Raw genomic sequence first — 18,215 nt, 5'->3', positions numbered from 1 at the left:
TCCTTCATAACCAAATTGCTACTACTTTGAAAAGATAATGATCTTCATCAGTTATTCAAGGTTGGCAAACCTTAGGGGTACAGCCCTTTGCAGCCAAGCTCCTTCCCAGAGGTGACAAATCCTCTCCAAAGTTTGCTTCTCGGAAACAAATGAAAGTGATGTTCAACAAACATGTAAATGAGAATAATAGCTGATATTTTCAAGATGAACCACAGCTGTGTGACCCTGGGCTTCTTACAAGAATCTCTTGAATCTCAATTCCTTCATCTTTAAAATAGGATTATTATTAATAATAATAATAATAGTTACCTAGAAGGGTAATTGAGGGAGTTCAAAAGAGATAATGTTTGAAAAGTTCTTAGCAAGACTTCCATGGTTACAGAAATGTCAATCATTGTGCTCATTCACACTTAGAGTGCATATTACTTCTCTTTCTAATTTTTTGGTTCAGTCAAACTGTACTGCTCTCTACCTGGGAACTCAGAATTCTCTCAAAGATCTTTGTGTTTTTCCCTAAGTTGACAATAAAGATATCCTTTCTTACTCCCACCTCTCCCAGTCCCTGGCTCTGATAAGGATCTGGTCACTACTCAACTTCTATGGGAAGCCTTTCCTGATGACCTTAGTTGTCCATGCTCTCTTCTTCAGTTTATTTTATTTTTGTTGTTTTTCTTTGTTCTTTGTCCTCAGAGAGGACCAAAAGCACTGTAAAGTAGTCATCTTGTCTTATAGCAATGCTGAAGTCTTCACTCTTTTCTTATAAATTATTCAGTGAAGGGCTTAGTTCCTCAATTTCCAGCATTTGGCAGTGGTGGAAGTAAATGTGGTTATGGAAGGGAACAAATGGAAGTCTGGAAGGTCCCGTAGGGAATGGCATGAAGAAGTTGAAGCGATGCCAGTTCTTGCCAGATGAGAATTCTTTGAATGAGCTGGAATTTGGTATTCTGAAGAATGGAAAACTGGAGGGCATTGATTCAAATATCCAAAGGGCTGTTGCTGTGTGAAAGAGGAAGAAGGCAAAACCAGTGGTAATCCATGCAGATGGCAAAGAGCTTGATTTGGACTGGATGAAAGGTGAACTTCTCAACATAAGAGTCAGCCCACAGTGGAAAGGGTGGGCCCTCACTTTAGCCCTTCAAGCAGAGTTGACCATTGCTTGGGGAAGCTGTTGTGAAGATTTATGCAAAAGTTTGGAGTTAGACTAGATGCTCAACCTATTGCTGATTTTTTAAGATTTAGAGATTGACAATAGAAAATTTAAGGCCACTGAAAAGATGGAGGAATTCACACTGTCTGGAAATTTAAAACTGCTCAGGATTTTATTATAGCAAATTATTATAAATATTCAGGTTAAACTTTCTAGAAAAGCAGTAGCCATCTTAAGAACAAGCTAGGTGAAATTGAGTGAAAGTGAAAGAGAGCCAAAGAGAGAAAGAGGGAAAAAAAAGGGCAAGCAACCATGAGGTTGGCTTAGTCTGGCTATGTGGCCTGGGAGAAGCCAATGGTATCCCACATGGCCTAAGAAGGAGCATGAGGAAAACCCATCCTATTAGAGTCAAAGAAGAAGGAAAAAAAGGAAAGAAGCAGCAGCGCTTCCTGTTAAATATTCTTTTGTGGTAGGTTGGGCATGGGGGGGTATTTGGGGAGTGGTCTTATACATTGGGTCAGATATTCTCCAATTGCAAGCTATGTATTGGTCCTTCCTGCCCCAAGTTGCTTGATCTCTAAGTTCAACATGTCATTTCAGGTCATGCCAGCTTGGTACTGATCCTTCCTGTTCCAAAGTTAAGTGAAGGGAATATGAGGGGTTTGAGGTTGCTTGGGTTCCACAAGAATGTGAAGGGAAAATTGTTAGTTTACATTACAAAGACTGGGGTCTGCCTATATTGTTGCCTCTGGGCAAGTGTGTGAGTTAAGATAAAAGATTTAGCCTCAATCTGATCAAAAACTGAAATTAGGCCAGGTCTACCCCATCTAGTTCTAAGTTAACCTAGGGTCTTAGACCTCCTTTGCACATGCTCAAGGAGGTAGCTGTTCTTGCTCATTAATATAATGAGCAGGGTGGGGAAAACATATGGGGACCATTGTAGCAATTAGACTGTGACCCTAGACAATGATTGGCATGAAGGGGCAGGAACAAAGCCTTTCAAAGTTCATAAAAGCTAACATTTCCTGGATTCCTCCTCCCTCTCCCATCTTGTGTGCCTTGTTTTAAAATTAAGTCTTAATAAAATAATAAAGTAATAAAAACATTTTAATTACTCTGGACAAGATGTAAAACAATAGGGTCAAGGGGAGACAAGATACAATCAACAATTTTACATCTCTACATCAAACCCACTTCAGATCTCAAATCTGAAAAAGTTATCCAAGGTCTGGCTTTCCATCTAGCTCCTTCCTGTCTAGAGAAGTTGAACAGAGTAGTGGACTTTGAGTTAGGGAGTTTGAATCCTGCCATCATTTCCCCTCTCTAAACCTCAGTTTCCTCATCTGTAAAATGAAGGGGTTGACTTGATGGCCTCCAAGCTCCATTTCATCTCTAAATCTATGATCCTATAAACCCATGCTAGAGCTTGTCCCTAGGAATGATGTGAGGCAGAGGAACATGTAGGATCACAGATCTCTCAATGACAGAGCTAGAAGGCACCAATTCTCTGATTTTTATGGAAGAGATCATAAGACTAAGAGATGTTGGAACTTGCCTAGTGAAGTAAACAGAAGAGTCAAGAATGGGAGCAAGGTCTTCTAAGACAAAATTTCTCATTGTCTCCTGTTTCTTCCTGAATCTGCAGCCAATTTCCTTTTCACATTGTTCTTCCCTAAAGGTTTTTCCCCTATTCTATTCCCATCCCACCCCATCCTGGCTTTCCCTGTCTTCTTTTAACCTTCACCTTTGCCTCTTCCCTGAACCACTGGGATATTTTATATTTGGCAAGACATTTTGCTATCTTCATGGGTTATTTTTTCAGACTGTTAGCATCTTGTTCTGACCTCCTGGGATGGACCCCCCCCCACATCCTTGCCCTCTGAAATGAGAGTTGTAAGAATACACTTTTATAGTTGAGAGGAATATTCCTGTGTAAATACACATTGTCCCTTGCTAGAATGTTTAATTAAATTTGCAGAATAATTCCTCAGTCTTTGTGTGTATGTGTGTATGTGTGTGTGTATGTGTGAGAAAGAGAGAAAGAAGAGAGAGAGACAGACTACATGCAAGTTAAGCTTGTTATTGGAAGGCAGGGTCTACTTTTTTGTTAAAAGTAACAGAGCATCTCACATCCTATTTTCAAGCTGGCTCCCAGACCAAAAAAAGTTGTGATTTGTGAGGTTGGGACCAGAATTGTAGCTAATAATTTTGACTGCTGGGTAGCCCCTTGTCCGGATCAACTAATTTGAAGTTTCTCCCTAATCAGTTGTCTAGTTTATGATGTGGTCATAGTTGAAGAAGGAATTCACTAGAGATGAAAGGAAAATGAATGATCATAATGACTCTATTTGTGCCTGTAAATCTTGGTGTCTTTGGTGGTGCTGTGTAGTTGCTTTGCATAGAAATGGATCAAGTGAATGGCATCTCTTCTCTTTCTATGTCCCATTTCTTTTGTTTGGTCTTGACAGCAGTACATTGGAGTGCATGATGATCAAGGTCTAAATAACTCTGCAGAGCTTCTCCTTTCTTATATATGAAATGAGGATTATAATACTCATTGAGTGAATTTTCTTGGTGAATTCAACTTAATGAATCTGCTTTTTACTCATTCCATCACTGAGAGTAGTGGTTAGAGCACTGGCCTTGAAGTTATTAAAACCTGGGTTCAGGTTCTGTTTCTGCCACATAAGATAAGAGATTTGCATTCAGAAGGGCACTCAGAAGGAAACTATGTATTGAGGGAACTTAGGTCCAAAGAAACTTGCCTAAGATTGCCTAGTAGTAAACAATAGATTTGGGATTAGGAACTAGAGCATAGAAACATAGCAGGAGGGGGCCTGGTCCTGACTATTTAATGATGAGAAAAAATGATGAGATTTGCACTAATGCAAATGCACTAATGCAAATCAACTTATGGTCTCAGAGAACTGTCTAGAACAACTCAAGGATAAGTGACTTGTCCAAAGTCATATAACTAGTATTTGTCAGAAGTGAGATGAGCCAACTCTTCCTGCATATGAGTCAGCTTTCTCCTCATTATTCATATATAATTTGAGAATTGAGCTCAGAGGCTGGAGAGTAAGGTAAAGATCTGTCCAAGGTCAAATAGGTAGTATGAAAAACAGGAGTTGAACACAGGCCCAAGATTTGAGACTCCAAATCCATCACCTTGCCATAGACTACCTGTTAGGAAAACCCCCATTTGTATCAGGGAAGCAAGTTTCCATAAGAGGAATCTCCCTTAACAGTGAACACCTGGAAATGTGACAGAACAGAGTTGTTTTGAAGACATATTTGCAAATCTGAAAAGGATTCTGTAAATTGGTATTATTATTTACTCATTTATTTAATGTCTTAAGTACCTCTCCTATGCAATGTACCGTTGTGATGGTTGCTGGGGATACAAAGATGAAAACAGACTTACACTGGACTGCAAACTGATATTCTATTGAGATGTCATTACAAACAATCTTTTAGGATAATGACAATTTTAAGGAGGGTTATGAGTTCACTCACTGATTGGGGACTCTGTAACCAGTTTCCCTTGCCAGTGAAGAACCAAACCTTCAGCTTACAGTCTTAGAAGACTGCCTTCCACCAGAGCCTTCTCACCAAGAGTGGAATTCGAGTCCAGGCTTCTGAACCCAAAGCTAGCTCTACCTCCATAATTATGATGATCACCACATTCTATCATATTCATCATCATAGTCATCATCATGGCAATGGATCATGGTTTCATTCCCTTTGACCTATGTCAGTCCTTCACATCTGCCTGGTTTTCTATTTGTTTCTGGGTTCCAGCTCCCTACTTGGTCAGGCCATCCTAGCCATTACCTTTTGCTCCATTGAATGATATGACAAACCCAAAACAATAGAAGAAAGCTACAGATCTGCCATTTTCAATTTCTTCCTTGTCCTTTCATTTATTCATTTCTATAAGATGTCTATCTGTAATGTCACTAGCATCACTGTCAACAAACCAAGGGAATGCCTCATTAGAGTAAGTCCAAAAGTAAATCATTGTGTATTTTTTTATTAGGTGGAATAATGGAGTTGATTGATTTGCCCAAGGTCACACAGCTAGTTAGTATCAAGTGTCAGAGGCTGTATTTGAACTCAGGTTCTCTTGACTTCAGGGCTTGGGCTCTATCAATTGCACCACCTAGCTACTCCTGTCATTGGTTTGAAAAAATAAAAATCCCTTCCTAACCTACCTCCTACAAAATTCTGATTTTCATTAATCATCTTTGTCTTCTAGGTTAAGCTTTCCTATGGGACAATTTGTAGAGGCATGATGCATAGCATGCCCAGGATTCTTAATAGAGCCCTCTCTATAGCCAATTGTTTCTTTACCTGTAAAGTCAAATAGCCTTCTTCACTTCTCTCCTCAGATGACTCTTTTGAACATGCATCTGGAACCCTGTTTGGAAAAACAATGATCATTTCTAGGACAAAATCCAGAATGGACCATGAAATGATTCGGAGGTCCAGGTGAACTGGAAATTGGAACTGGATGAATGGTAGCTGAAAAACAAGGAAGCATTGTCTAGAGAAATCAAATGCAATGATTTTGGACATTTTAGGCTTATGGGAAACTTTGGCCTGAAGTAAACATATACACAGAGAGCCATTGACTTTCTTCAATGCAGAAATGAAAAGTGAACTCCTGGCAGAGATCTGCTGTTTTCTCTTTCTGGAACAAGAGGGGTACCACCCTGAAACAAGTCTGAAATTTCCTCAGTGGGCTGAGTCATGTTTGGATCAAGAAGACTGTTCAAGAACAAGATGCCTTCTCAGAAATGTGAAACCATTTCATGGTAGAGTGATAGGCGACCTTAGGAATGAAAATCAGGGTAGAGACTAGGGACTAGGCAAAGTGATCTCATAATTTCTACTTGGGTCACATCCAAAAAAGCTGTTAGGATGGTTTCTAATATGTGAATGAAATACACTTACAATTCACAATATTTGAGTTCATTTTATTTTGTCCTTGCTAGAGTGATCCTTCTAATCAACCAATCAATTAAACAATCAACATTTATTTTTGTACCTGATCCAATTACCTTGTTCCAGGAAAGCTTTAATTGCTGAGAGTAAAAAAGTAAAAGACAACTGTTGCTTTCCTCAGGGAGATGACAATCCATCTCTGAAATGCTGCCCCAAATTTTGAATGCATCTAAGATTGTTTTTGAACATTTTTAAATGATTAAGAGAAGTCTTATTTTTAAGAGCCATTCTTTCTGCCCTTTATCAAGGGTCTAGAAGGACTTAAAATCAGGTCAGGTGAGGTAGGCTACCTATCTCTGCTTCAAGACTTTGTTTAAATACTACCTTTTACCTATCCTAAGTCTCTCTCTTTAGACCCTTTAGAGACTCCCCTTCTCCCAACCATATTACTACTTATTTAGGATCTTAGATTTCAAATTGGAAGTGTTCTTAGAAATCATCCAGTCTATCTCACTCTATTGTCAGAAAGATGGCAACTTACAGATAATTTCCAGTTCTGTCATTTCTGCTGATATCCAGTTTTCCATCTTCAACTGACTGTGGACATCGCAAACTGAATAATCTGTAATCATTTAAAACTCAATATGTTCAAAAGAGGACTCATTATTTTTTCTCCAATCCCTCCTCTCTTTGTGCCTTCCCTGTTCTGTTGTGGACACCACTAGGCTCATACCCTGGGAGCCAAGTTCAATTTATTACTCACTCATTTCACATATCTAGTCTGTCACCAAGTTTTGCATGTCTGCCTTTACAACATGTCTCATCTACATTCTTTTCTCCCTACTTCCACGGAAACCATGCAGGTGCAAGGACTCCTGATCCCTCACCAGGAACCTGCTAGGTTCCCTAAGCAGGATGTCCTCAAGACTTGCCCAAGCTCTTAGCTCAACAATTCATCTTGCACTCAGTTGTCTGAGTGATTTTTACCATGACACTCTCCCTACTCAAAAGACAACAATGGTTCTTTTTTTTTACTTAAAGGATCATATATAAGATCCTGTTTGGTTTTTAAAGCTTCATAATATAACCCTTCCTTTTCTTCATCTGCTGACTCTCCACTGTGATTCAGTGACGCTGGTCTTTTTACTTCTCTCACATATCATTCCATCTCTATCTCTTGGCTGTCTCTCAAGTCTGGAATTTTCTTCTTCCCCCTTTCTGCCTCTTGGCTTCTCTGGTGTCTTTCATCTCAAATTTTGTATCTGCAGAATTTTCCCTCTCCTCTCCCAAGATGCAATTCCCTATTCTCACACCTCCAAACATACTGCTGGTGGAGCATATAGTTCACCTTTTGAAGGTAGAGATGATATAATTCTATCTCTATTTCTGACACCAAAGGCACTTCAAGGTGTATTGAATGAAGTACAGGGAATTGTGACCCTGATGGGACAGATCCACAGGGAACGAACCAATCACATTGAGCAACCAATCAATATGCATTTATTTAATCCCTCCTCTCTGCAATGCTCTGGGATAGAGACCTCAGCTAATCATAGTTTATAGGTGACGATACAGGAATAACTGAGATATGGCAAATAGTTAATCCATTTGGGCAGGGAATAGGAGTGGGTCTAGAAAGATGCATATTGGGGATTATGGAGTTCCCACATCTGGCAATAGACTAGGGTATGGGGAGATTCTCAAAGCATGGTGTTGACTTTAGGAAATATATAGAGGTTCAGTACTATTAGAAGTCAATAACTCAGAGGTTCTGGTAGAGGACACCTAAGGAATGGTCTTGAAGTGAGGTGTCCCCAAGAGCAGGGGTATTGGACTTAGAATCAGGAAGATGAGTTCAAATCCTGCCCTAGATTATTACTAGCTGTGTGACACTTAAGTCACTTATATACATCTGCCTCAGTTTCTTCATTTAGTAATATAGTAATTGGGGGAGTCAGAATAGAACACAGGTAGAATTCAAAGCTCCCTTTTGGGAACCAGGAAAATCTGATAGCAGGTCAACTCACAAGCATGTATTAAACACCTACTATGTGGTGGGGCTACATAGACAAACATGAAACAGTTTCTGCCTTCAAGGGGCTTTCATTCTACTGGAGTCAGGGGGACAGTGTTAGGGAGAGGGAAGGAGCCTACAGGTGTACAACTCTTAGGTCCTTCCATCCCCAAATCTGGGGTTCTGTGATCCCGTGATCCCTGGATCATACAACTGAGGAGCTAATGGGGATTGAAAGACCATCTGGAACAAAGCATTATGGGAAGGTGAGGAGGCAGAGAGCTCTGTCATTGGGATATGGAGAAGAGGAATATTCTGAAAAGTAAAGAGGACAAAGTGGCAAATTAACACGGGACATGTCCTATGTAGGTGTATGAAGGTGGGAAATACAAGCTTCAGCCCAAGGAAGGACTAATAGGTTGTTCTGGAAGAAATGGGATCTATGGGAAGGAAAGGATTTTAGTGAGGCTAAAAACAAAGATTGGTGCCAGACTGGCAAGGGTTTTAAATGCCACATTGAGAAATTTAGGTTATTGAAGATTTTTGAGTAGGGAAGCTCCAGGTTGATACTTTCAGGAGATGATTTTGGAAGCTAGAAGAAAGATGCATTAGAGGAAGGGGAGAATAAAGGCAGAGAGAATTTGCCACTAGACTCAGCAAGATGTGGTAAGCCCTGACCCATAACAGAAGCTGTATGAATAATAAGGATGTGGTTTTTCTTTCCTTTTTTTAAAAGTTTTTGCAAGGCAATGGGGTTAAATGGCTTGCCCAAGGCCACACAGCTAGGCAATTATTAAGTGTCTGAGGTCAGATTTGAACTCAGGTATTTAAGGATGTGGTTTTGAAAAATTCACTTTGGGAAACTGTGCTGGACTCTGGACTGGAAGCTACTGGAAGCAGGAAACAGAATCAGAGTGGGACTTTGATAACTTGAAGTTAAGCAGTTGAATTATGGACCCAGAAGCCATTATGTTTGTCACACCCTTGGGACTGAATGGATCCCAGAGTTGAAGGTGGAACTGAACATGGAGGTGGGGGTAACAGACCCAGCTGTGGGGATTGGAGGCATCCAAGGATTGGGAGCCAGGAGAGTGATTAGAGCCAAAAATCTGTTATGATTCAATGGGACATGACTCCTAAAACATCTGAAATGGTCCCTGAGTGTCCTTTTCATCACTGAAAGTTCACAGAAGTCACTGAAAGTTCATTCAGGCTCTGTCTCAGTCAGATGCTAACTGGACTATGCCTATTGTTTCTAGGCACCCCACTATTCAGAGAGACATGGGTAAGCTGGAGTGAAAACAGTAGAGTCCCCTCTTCTGGAGGTTCTAGAGACAAGGTTTAAGAGGGGAGGATACTGATAGGAAGTAGGGATAGCTTTCTTGGAATCAAGGAGAAAAGCCATGGTGTCTATGGTCAGACATCTGAGAAGCAGCTCTGCTCAAAAAATGGAATCACCATTCCTGGTTGACCATCCGAAGAAACAGTTAGTGGAACATCTGGAGAATTATTCAGTGGACCTTCCTAAGGTCCAGAATGGGGGAAAGAACTCCCTGGCTGAGAGAGTCAGTGTAAAAGTCAGCCACCTTCTAGATCTCTAAGTTTATGTAGGGTTAGATCCCCCAAATGACCTGAAGTTACAGGGAGAAATCAAGGCAGGTAGCAAAATGTTATGAAAAGATGCTGAATGTGGAAGAGGACTGAGTTGGTTATCTACCAACTGTGTGATTTTTGGCAAGCCATGGACCCCTCTATTCCTCAGTTTTCTCCTCTATCAATTGAGGGGACAAGGCAACCTCTTTCTGTCTCTTCTAACCCTAGTCCTAGAGTTCTATGATCCTATAACTTGGCCTCAAATTTCTTTCTTCTAATTCAATATTCTTTTCCCATGTCCTAAAGGGATCGCTAAGGATTTGAACTGAGGGAGATGGTTGGGCTCAAATCCAGAAGGACCCTGCTTCCCATCTTGCCTCGAACAAGTCCTGAGCTATTCAGCACCCATCTCAGCTGCCAAGGAACAAAGTCCCTAGTCCATTAGGACCAGAAATGGATAAGGATGGGTTTCATCTTTAGCTTGAGTATGGTCTTGGGCAATATTATTTCCATTCAGAGTGAAGCAGTTTTGAGCTACTAATTTCTTTCATGGACAAATGCATCCATTCTTTCAAGATTAGACCTAAAATTAGACAGATGATGGGGTTCTAAGGCTAAACCCAACCAAAGGAACCCTCCACAATAGTCTCCTTTATTTAGATGGGAGTTAAGTGGAAGAGGACAATATGAGCCAAGCTTAAGCAGAAAGTAGGTGGAATGAAAGGGAGGTCATTGACCAACTTTCCCCTACCAGTAGGAATGTGTTAGTAGGAGGAGAATGTGAACAAAGACTAATTTTCCCCTCTTCCTTCATAAAGTTGGCCATAAACATAGGCAGTATATGGCAGTGATATAATCTGAGAAGCAATAAGGCTGTTATCCCCAAATAGTTTCCCTATGCATAAAAGAGATTCTTCATTGAGTCTCATTTCAGAAGCAAATAAATGCTCCTGAAGAGGACTAGAGTCCTTTAAAGTCTCATTTACACCTTAGTGTGAATTGATGTTATCTAAACTTTGCTCTCCATACCTAGCTGAGATTGTCTCAGCAGAGGAAAGGAAAAAAATTGAGGGTGGGGTTGTGTAGAGAGACCTAGAAAGGGAGCATGCATGCAGGAGGAGAGAAGACCAGCTTCAGGAGGCAAAGGAAAAGTGAAGAAATGGAGAAACAATTTCAGTGTTTTCTGGAGGAAAGGCTCCACTCTCCCTCTGATTCCCTGTATAGACCAATTCTATACAAGAGGTTTGTTGTTTGAAGAAGATCAAGACATCAAGGAGGTGATGCTGTGACATGTACAATTGGATTTGAGTGAGGGGAGGCAAGTCACCAACCTCAGTTTTTCTTCCAGAGCCATCTACATACAGTGGTCAGATATAAACCAGGATGACTGGAGATGGCCCTGGATGCGAGGCCAAGATCACACATTTAACAAATGTCAAGTGTCTGAGGCCAACTCAGGTCCTCCTGACTCCAGGGTTGGTGCTCTATCCACTATGCCATCTAAACCTTGTGAACAGATGCTGAGCATAGGTCAGTTGGTCCTGAGAGCTAGGCATTTGATGGTCTCCATTGTCCTCAGTGGATTGAAAAGGAATTAGATTCAGATCTCCAAATCCAGAATGGTGGAACTCTACTGATCCTGGGGAAGTCAGCAGGTGCTTCACTGATAAGGGAGGAACTGAAACCCATTTAAGGCCAAGAGACTCTTGTAGCAGCCAGACCATCTTCAGTAGTTCTGTTTCCTAGAAATCAGGTCCTGGTCTGGAACGATCCTGGTAAAGGCAAGTGAAAAGACTGCCTTACACAGCATTCCTCTCCCTATAGTAAGCATCATTTGTACAACTCACACCTCCAAGCATTTGGTTGGTTGGTGTGGTCTTCATTGATATGGAAGGACTAGTAGTAAGACATGGAGGAAAAACTTTCATGACTAAGGTCCAAATCATCCCCTATAGCATCTCTCCATTGATACTGGCTCTGCTTTGAGGACCAGGCTCAGCAAGGCTAGTTCCTTTTCCTTTCAAGTCTTTTAAGAGACTCTGCTTTAAAGGAAAAAATGATTTGTTTTGCAGAGGAAGGAGATGAAACATTTAAGTATTTTATAAGGAGAATAATGCCCAGTCCAATTGGACTGCAGGGCTTAAACTGTAGTAGAAATGGACCATTGACATTTAGTAGTTGTGTGACCAAAGTGGTTTAATTTCTCTGGACCTCAGTTTTTTCATCTCTCAAATGGGCTGGTGTAACCTGTAGTATCAGTGAGGAAGGGATATTGGGAAAATCAAATGAGACAATTTCTAGACTATGCTTAGATTTAAAGCATAACTGTCAATTGTTGCTGTTGTTTTTACCATTCTTCTCTACTTCAGGCTAAATACCCTCAGATCCTTTGGCACACTCTTGAGATGCTTCACTATCCTGGCTGCTAGTCCTGAATGTTCCTTGATAACCCCAGGCACCCTCTTTTCCCTTGAACTGACTCCAAAGCCTTGCTTTTCAGCATCTCTACCTCAAATCACAAATCAGGCAGCTTCCTGAGGACCCTCCACATCAAGACCTTCTTCATCGGAATGTGGTCCAGGTTCTTTCTCAGCTGTGGTACCCAGGATGGAACTCGATTCATAGTCTGACCAGTCCAGCTCCAAGCCCTTTCTGAAGTATTTGTAGCCTTCACATACAACAAAGCTCATCAACTTCTAGGTTGGCACCACTCTGATTCTCCTCAATATCAGTGCCCTTCCCTTTCCAGGCAATCTGCTTCTCCTTTCTGTGTTTCATCTGGAAATCATCTGCTTGATTTTAATGCTGGGTCAGGTTAGAGGAAAGGTAATGCAAGGAAAGGTAATGCAAATAAATATATACAAACCATCTATATGCAAGATAAAAAGGAAATAATTCACAGAGGGAAGGTATTAGAATTAGGAAGGATTGAGAAAGCTTTCAAGTAGAAGATGAACTTTTGTTGTTCAGTTGTATCTGACTCTGAGTGAGTCCATTTGAAGTTTTGTTGGCCAAGATCCTGGAGTGTTTTGCCATTTCTTTCTTCACTTCATTTTACAGTTGTGGAAACTGAAGCAAACAGGGTGAAGTGACTTGCCCAGGGTCACCCAGATACCAAATCTCTGAGGCCAGATTAGAACTTACAAAGAGGAGTCTTCTTGACTTCAGGTCCAGAACTCTATCTGCTGTGCCACCTAGATGGGACCTAAAGGAAGTTAGAAAAGCCAATAGGCAGAAATGAGAATGAACATTCTAGAAATGGAGTACAATTCTGTAATTTGGCTATTCCAGAATGTGATTTTAGGTTGTTTTGAGAAAGACATCATTTCCAGGATTTGGGGAAGAGGATGATCCTGTTGAACTCTGAGGCTCTCTCACTAGAGTTGGTCAAGTGATGGTTCACTTGACTTCTTGCTGAGTTGGCTATAGAAAGAGGGGGTTCCTGTTTAGGGATAGGTCAGAGAGAGTCTTTGGAATTGGTCTAGATATGACATGTCTTCCTTGGTGACTTAACTCATCAACTCTTTCCTGGTGGGAGGGTCTCATTCCACTGGGAGGAAGAGATGTTGATATCATGGATAGTTCACCATGAAGGAGAGATTTGGGGATGAGTATGGTCTTACGCCTGTAAGCCCTCTCTGTTCCCTTCTGGGCAGTGGCAAGCCTGGGTTCTTGACTCAGTTCTGTAGGTTCCTGCAAAGTACCTTGAGGGTAAAGAAGTGAGAGTCTGACACAGGATTTCATTGGTTTGGGGAGCATCCTCCCATATGAGGAAATTCTACCAATGCAGTTCAAGAACTTCTTTGTAACTTAGCACTCAAAACAGGAATGCTTTGGCCCCTCAAACAGTTAGTCTGGTGAAACTTAGGGACGACATGTCAGAATAAATTTTTTAAATGCCTAAGGTAAAATACATAGAACTACAAAGAAGACCAATTATATTGACATTGTTATAAAAATTCACAGATCCCTTGCCCAGAATGCCTGTGAGTTTTCTGGAGCCCTGAGAAGTTAAATGACTGGACTAGGTTCACACAGTCAATCTTTGTGATGGGAATTTAGGTTTTTCTGGACTTCAGTACCAGCTCTCTGTCCATTATGGCACATTGTTTCCTCTCATTTTCATCATTGGCACTACCTCCATTTTTGTTGACATCTTTGGAATGGAAAGCCTCATCCCTGAATTGTCCCCTTTGATCATCTTTTTCTTACCAGTTCTGCAAAGTCAAAAAAACTTTATCCCAGAGTCTGGCCAAGAGTATCATTAATCTTCTGGTCTTTAGATGTCCTTCCACTGAAAATGATGCAAATATTCTTGAAATTGAGTTTCACAGGGACTTCTTTTGAAGAATCTGGTTTCCTTCTTCAAGTACAGGCAGCAAAATACTTCCCCTTCCTGCTTCTATGGGGTCATGAAAAAGAGTCTTGCTATTTGAGGCCATTCTGTGAGGCCCTGTGTTTCTCTAAGAACAGACAGTAACTTTCACAAAACAGATAATAACCTCATAGGGGGTGACAGCTGGTAGGCTGAGTCCTCTGAAAGGCAAGAACAGCATGGTATCATGGGGCAGAGAGAAGAAAGATATCTGGGGAGTCAAGATGAACTGGGTGCCCATGCCAACTCTACAAGTCTACATGTTCCTGGGCACATCTCTTCCCCTCTTTATACCTCAGATTCTTGTCAGCTGTAAAATGATGGTTAGAATACATTGTCTTGAGACCCCTTCAGGCTCAGAAAGGACTTGGGTTAAAGCCTTGCAAAGAGCTCCCATTGGTTTTTGGACTTGGTCTGAGCTCCTTCCCTTTTCTCCTGTCCAACCCTGCCAATCTTTCTGCAGGATCTAAAGGCAGTTTGGAGGCCCGGCAAAGATGCAGATTAGTGGGAAGGTCTTAGGAAAAAGTTGTGGGGAAAACACAAAAACCAGATGGTATTCGGTTGCTTTTAGGCATATTGCCTTATTCTTATGTGATGAAAATGCAGTTTGAAAGGACCTTCTTTTCATTAGAACCACTGGCTAAGTTCCATTTGGATCACCCTAATTTCTTTCAGCTTTTGTGATTGGAGACCAATACCTGATCTTCTGACTTGGATATAAAAGAGAAAATTAAACTAAACCTAGGGCTCTGGGGGCTCACAGAATTACCCAATACCCCATCTGGAAGGAACCTCTAGACCAACCTGAATCTAACTCTAAATGACATTCCCAAGAAGTGGCCAACCAGCCTCAGCCTCCCAGGAGAGGGAATTATCTACCTTCCAATGAAGCCTATTGCACTTGGCCTTAGATTTATTTGCTAGGAAACTGTTTCTTAACTTTCCTTCTTTGCAACCTCTGTCTATGGTTCCTGGTTCTGGCCTTTGAGGCCAAACAGGGCAAGTTGAAGACTCTTCCTTAGGTCAGCTGTTCAGACACATGGAGCAAGCTGGAAGATTGTCCCAAGCTGCCTCTTCTCTTGGATGAGTATCCTCAGTTTCTTCAATTAATGCTTATGTATTACAGTCTCTCAGAGTTTCTTACTGATTGAGTTAATCTGATTATGCCCCAGCTTATTAATATCCTTCTTCCAACATGAAACTCAGATCTGAGGAGGATTCTGAAGAAATGACCTGCTCATTCTCACCATTCCACAGGCATGTAGTAAGCACTAATTATTTTCCAGGCACAACATTAGATTACTGATAATAAAAGGCACATACATGACATTATGCACAGCAAGGGATGAGCATTCTATATCCAGATGCATAAATACAAGAGTCAAACAAAATTAATTCAAAATAGTTTATAGGAGCATTGACAGTTGAGGGGTGGGTGATAACCAGGAGAGACCTACTGAAAAAATGGTCCTTGAGCTGAACCTTCAAAAGAACATGGTCTTCCAAGACATGATAATGTTGTTTGTTTGTTTTTGTCCTTCCTTCTCAAAGAAGATCATGACATCAGGGAAATGATGCCGTGACAAGCAAGTGAACTGGATTTGAGTGTGGGGGGGGGGGAGACTGTACTAAGTCACCAGCCTCACTTTCTCACTTTCTCCTCCAGAGCAATTTGGACAATTGGAGATAGCCTTGGATTCCAGGCGATCAAGGTTAGGTAACTTGCCCAAGGCCACACAGAAAGTGTTTAAGTATCAGAGGCTCCCATCCTGCACCCACAGAGAGAGGAACAGGACAGATTAGTTAATTAAATGGGAATATTGTGAAGGGACAATAAGTTGGAGGCTTTGGGGGCCGCTAGGTGGTGCAGTAGATAAAGCACCGGCCCTAGAGTCAGGAGTACCTCGTTCAAATCCGGTCTCAGACACTTAATAATGACCTAGCTGTGTGGCCTTGAGTAAGTCACTTAACCCCATTGCCTTGCAAAAACCTTTGGCCCCAATTTAGAATTTAGGAAGGAGAGTACTCAATTTGTAAAGAAGCCAAGAGCTTTAAATTTCCAATAGAGGAATCTTAATTTAATCCTAGCAGCCATAGGGAGGCACAGAAAGCTCTTGAGCAAGCCAGACACATAGGTGTGGAGGATGGATTGGAGAGGAGAGAGGGATCAGGTGAGAGACTGCAGCTGGAGTAAGGGGGTCAAGGTAATTGTAATGGTAATGTGACTGGGGAGAAGGGAACCTGAAGTGAAAGATGCTTTGGTGCTAGAATCAACCAATTGTGGTAAAGGTTTGGATTAGCTTTTAAAGCTGTAAATTTCCTCCCTCCCTCCCTCTCTTCCTCCCTCCCTCCCTCCCTTCCTTCCTTTTTCCCTCTCTTCCTTCCTACCTTTCCCGTTTTTTAGTTTATGTTGTTCTTTTCCCAGTGAATTTTCAGTTCCTTGAGGTTAGTGACTAATTCATTTATTTATTTATTATTTTTTGACTTTGTATCCCCAAGGTTAGCACCATGACCTGTAAACAGTAGGTGATGAATAAATGCTTTTGGGAATGTATGCACCAAAGTAATTCCTTCTAACTCAGTTATTTTGGCTTCCGTAAAGGGATAACTATGAATATTGACTCATAGAAAATTAATTGTCCAGGAAACTTGATTATCTTTAAAGCTGAGCTCAATGCTCTTTTTGAGGGAGAGACAGCCTGACTGCCCCCCCTCCTCTACCCCCCCAACTGAGTCAGAGGGATTCTCCTCAATTCTTTCTGGTGGTTCCCTATTCCTTTTCCATCAGGACCATCTCTCCAGAGGGGCACACGCCTCTTGGCGCCTTGGTCTGGCCATGTCTGTGTCTGCCTATGGGGTTGAATGGCTCCACTTGCCCTGCCAGACATGGGGCCTGTGGATGATTACTCACTTGGCAATGCCTGAGCCAGGCTTTGATCTTCCTCTCCAGGGTTTTGTTGTGATGATTTGTCCCCTTTGCAGTGGCATGAGATGGGGCTGAGCTGGCTGCCGGAGACCAGTTTTGGGAAAACGTTGGGGTCTGGTGAGAAATCTCTGAGTAATTAAGACTCCCACTCTTCCTTTTCCTTCATCTGTGGGGATCCTCCTTAAACCACAAAGAATCCAAATGTTGGCAGAGACAAATTGTATTTTCAATCCTTGAAAATCGGTGAAAGGTTCTTTAACATTTCCATTTTTGGTCCTGGAGAGGGACTCTGGCTGGCCATTCTTTGGGCACAAGAGGGTCTTCTATCAGCTCCAAATGTACAAAATCCTCCCACTTCCCTGATGATGATGATGATGATGATGATGACATAGTCCTGGAACACTTTACAAAGCACTTTCCATATGATTCTCATCACAGCACTGTGAGGTAGTGACTATTATTTCCATTTTACTGACAAGTAAACTGAGATTCAGAGAGGTTAAAAGGCTTATCCAATTTCACCCAACTAGTAAATGTCTGAGGAAGAATTCATATATCACATCCCATATCCTAATGCTCCATAATTTTTAAGAGAATGACATGGAGAAAGACCTCAGGGATAAATAGTGTAAATTGAGTCCTTGGGTATAACCCTAGCTCACTCTAGGGACTGTCTCTCCTAACTTTGTGTCTCTGTTTGGTTTTAAATAGACAAAACTTGGTGGATAGCATAAGAGTTCAAGGTCTAGGAGAGTACCCTTAATTAAATACTTGAGTCATCCCTATCCTCCATAATTCCCCCCCTTTAATAGCAATTTAAAATGAAAATAAGGGGGCAATTAGATGGCACAATTTGGAGGACCTGAGTTCAAATACTGCCTTAGACAGTTACAAGCTGTATTACCCTAGGCAAGTCATTTATCCCTGCTAGCTTTGGATTCTTCTTCTCTAAAAATGAGGAGGAGAAGGAAATGGCCAACCAATCCAGGATCTTTGCTCCCAAACCCTGAAATGGGGGCTGATTCTATTGAACAACCACAACAAAAACATTCAAAAGATGCTTAATAAATCCTTCTTTATTGATTGTGAAAATATATAGAGAGTTTACACTAGAGGTAAGGTAAGTCATGCAAGTCCATAGTGGGTAGCTAGTAGAACAACTATCTTTAGGGCACACATATATGTTCCAGGTCAGATGTCTCTCTCAACACAT

General features: G+C 41.3%; 1 long non-coding RNA gene across 1 annotated transcript in view; it reads left to right on the top strand.

The window, feature by feature from the left end:
• The window catches only part of LOC141490214 (uncharacterized), a 33,104-nt gene extending 27,037 nt beyond the window's left edge, over positions 1-6,067 (top strand). Inside the window, exon 3 of the long non-coding RNA XR_012469093.1 lies at positions 5,539-6,067. This is a non-coding gene — a long non-coding RNA (uncharacterized LOC141490214). The remainder of the gene's footprint in view (positions 1-5,538) is intronic.
• The last annotated feature ends 12,148 nt before the right edge of the window (positions 6,068-18,215 follow it).

Source organism: Macrotis lagotis, chromosome 5 (genome assembly GCF_037893015.1).
Source record: "Macrotis lagotis isolate mMagLag1 chromosome 5, bilby.v1.9.chrom.fasta, whole genome shotgun sequence".
NCBI lineage: Eukaryota > Metazoa > Chordata > Mammalia > Peramelemorphia > Peramelidae > Macrotis > Macrotis lagotis.
The sequence above is the reverse complement of the archived record's forward strand: the minus strand, read 5'-3'. Positions and strand labels throughout refer to the sequence as shown.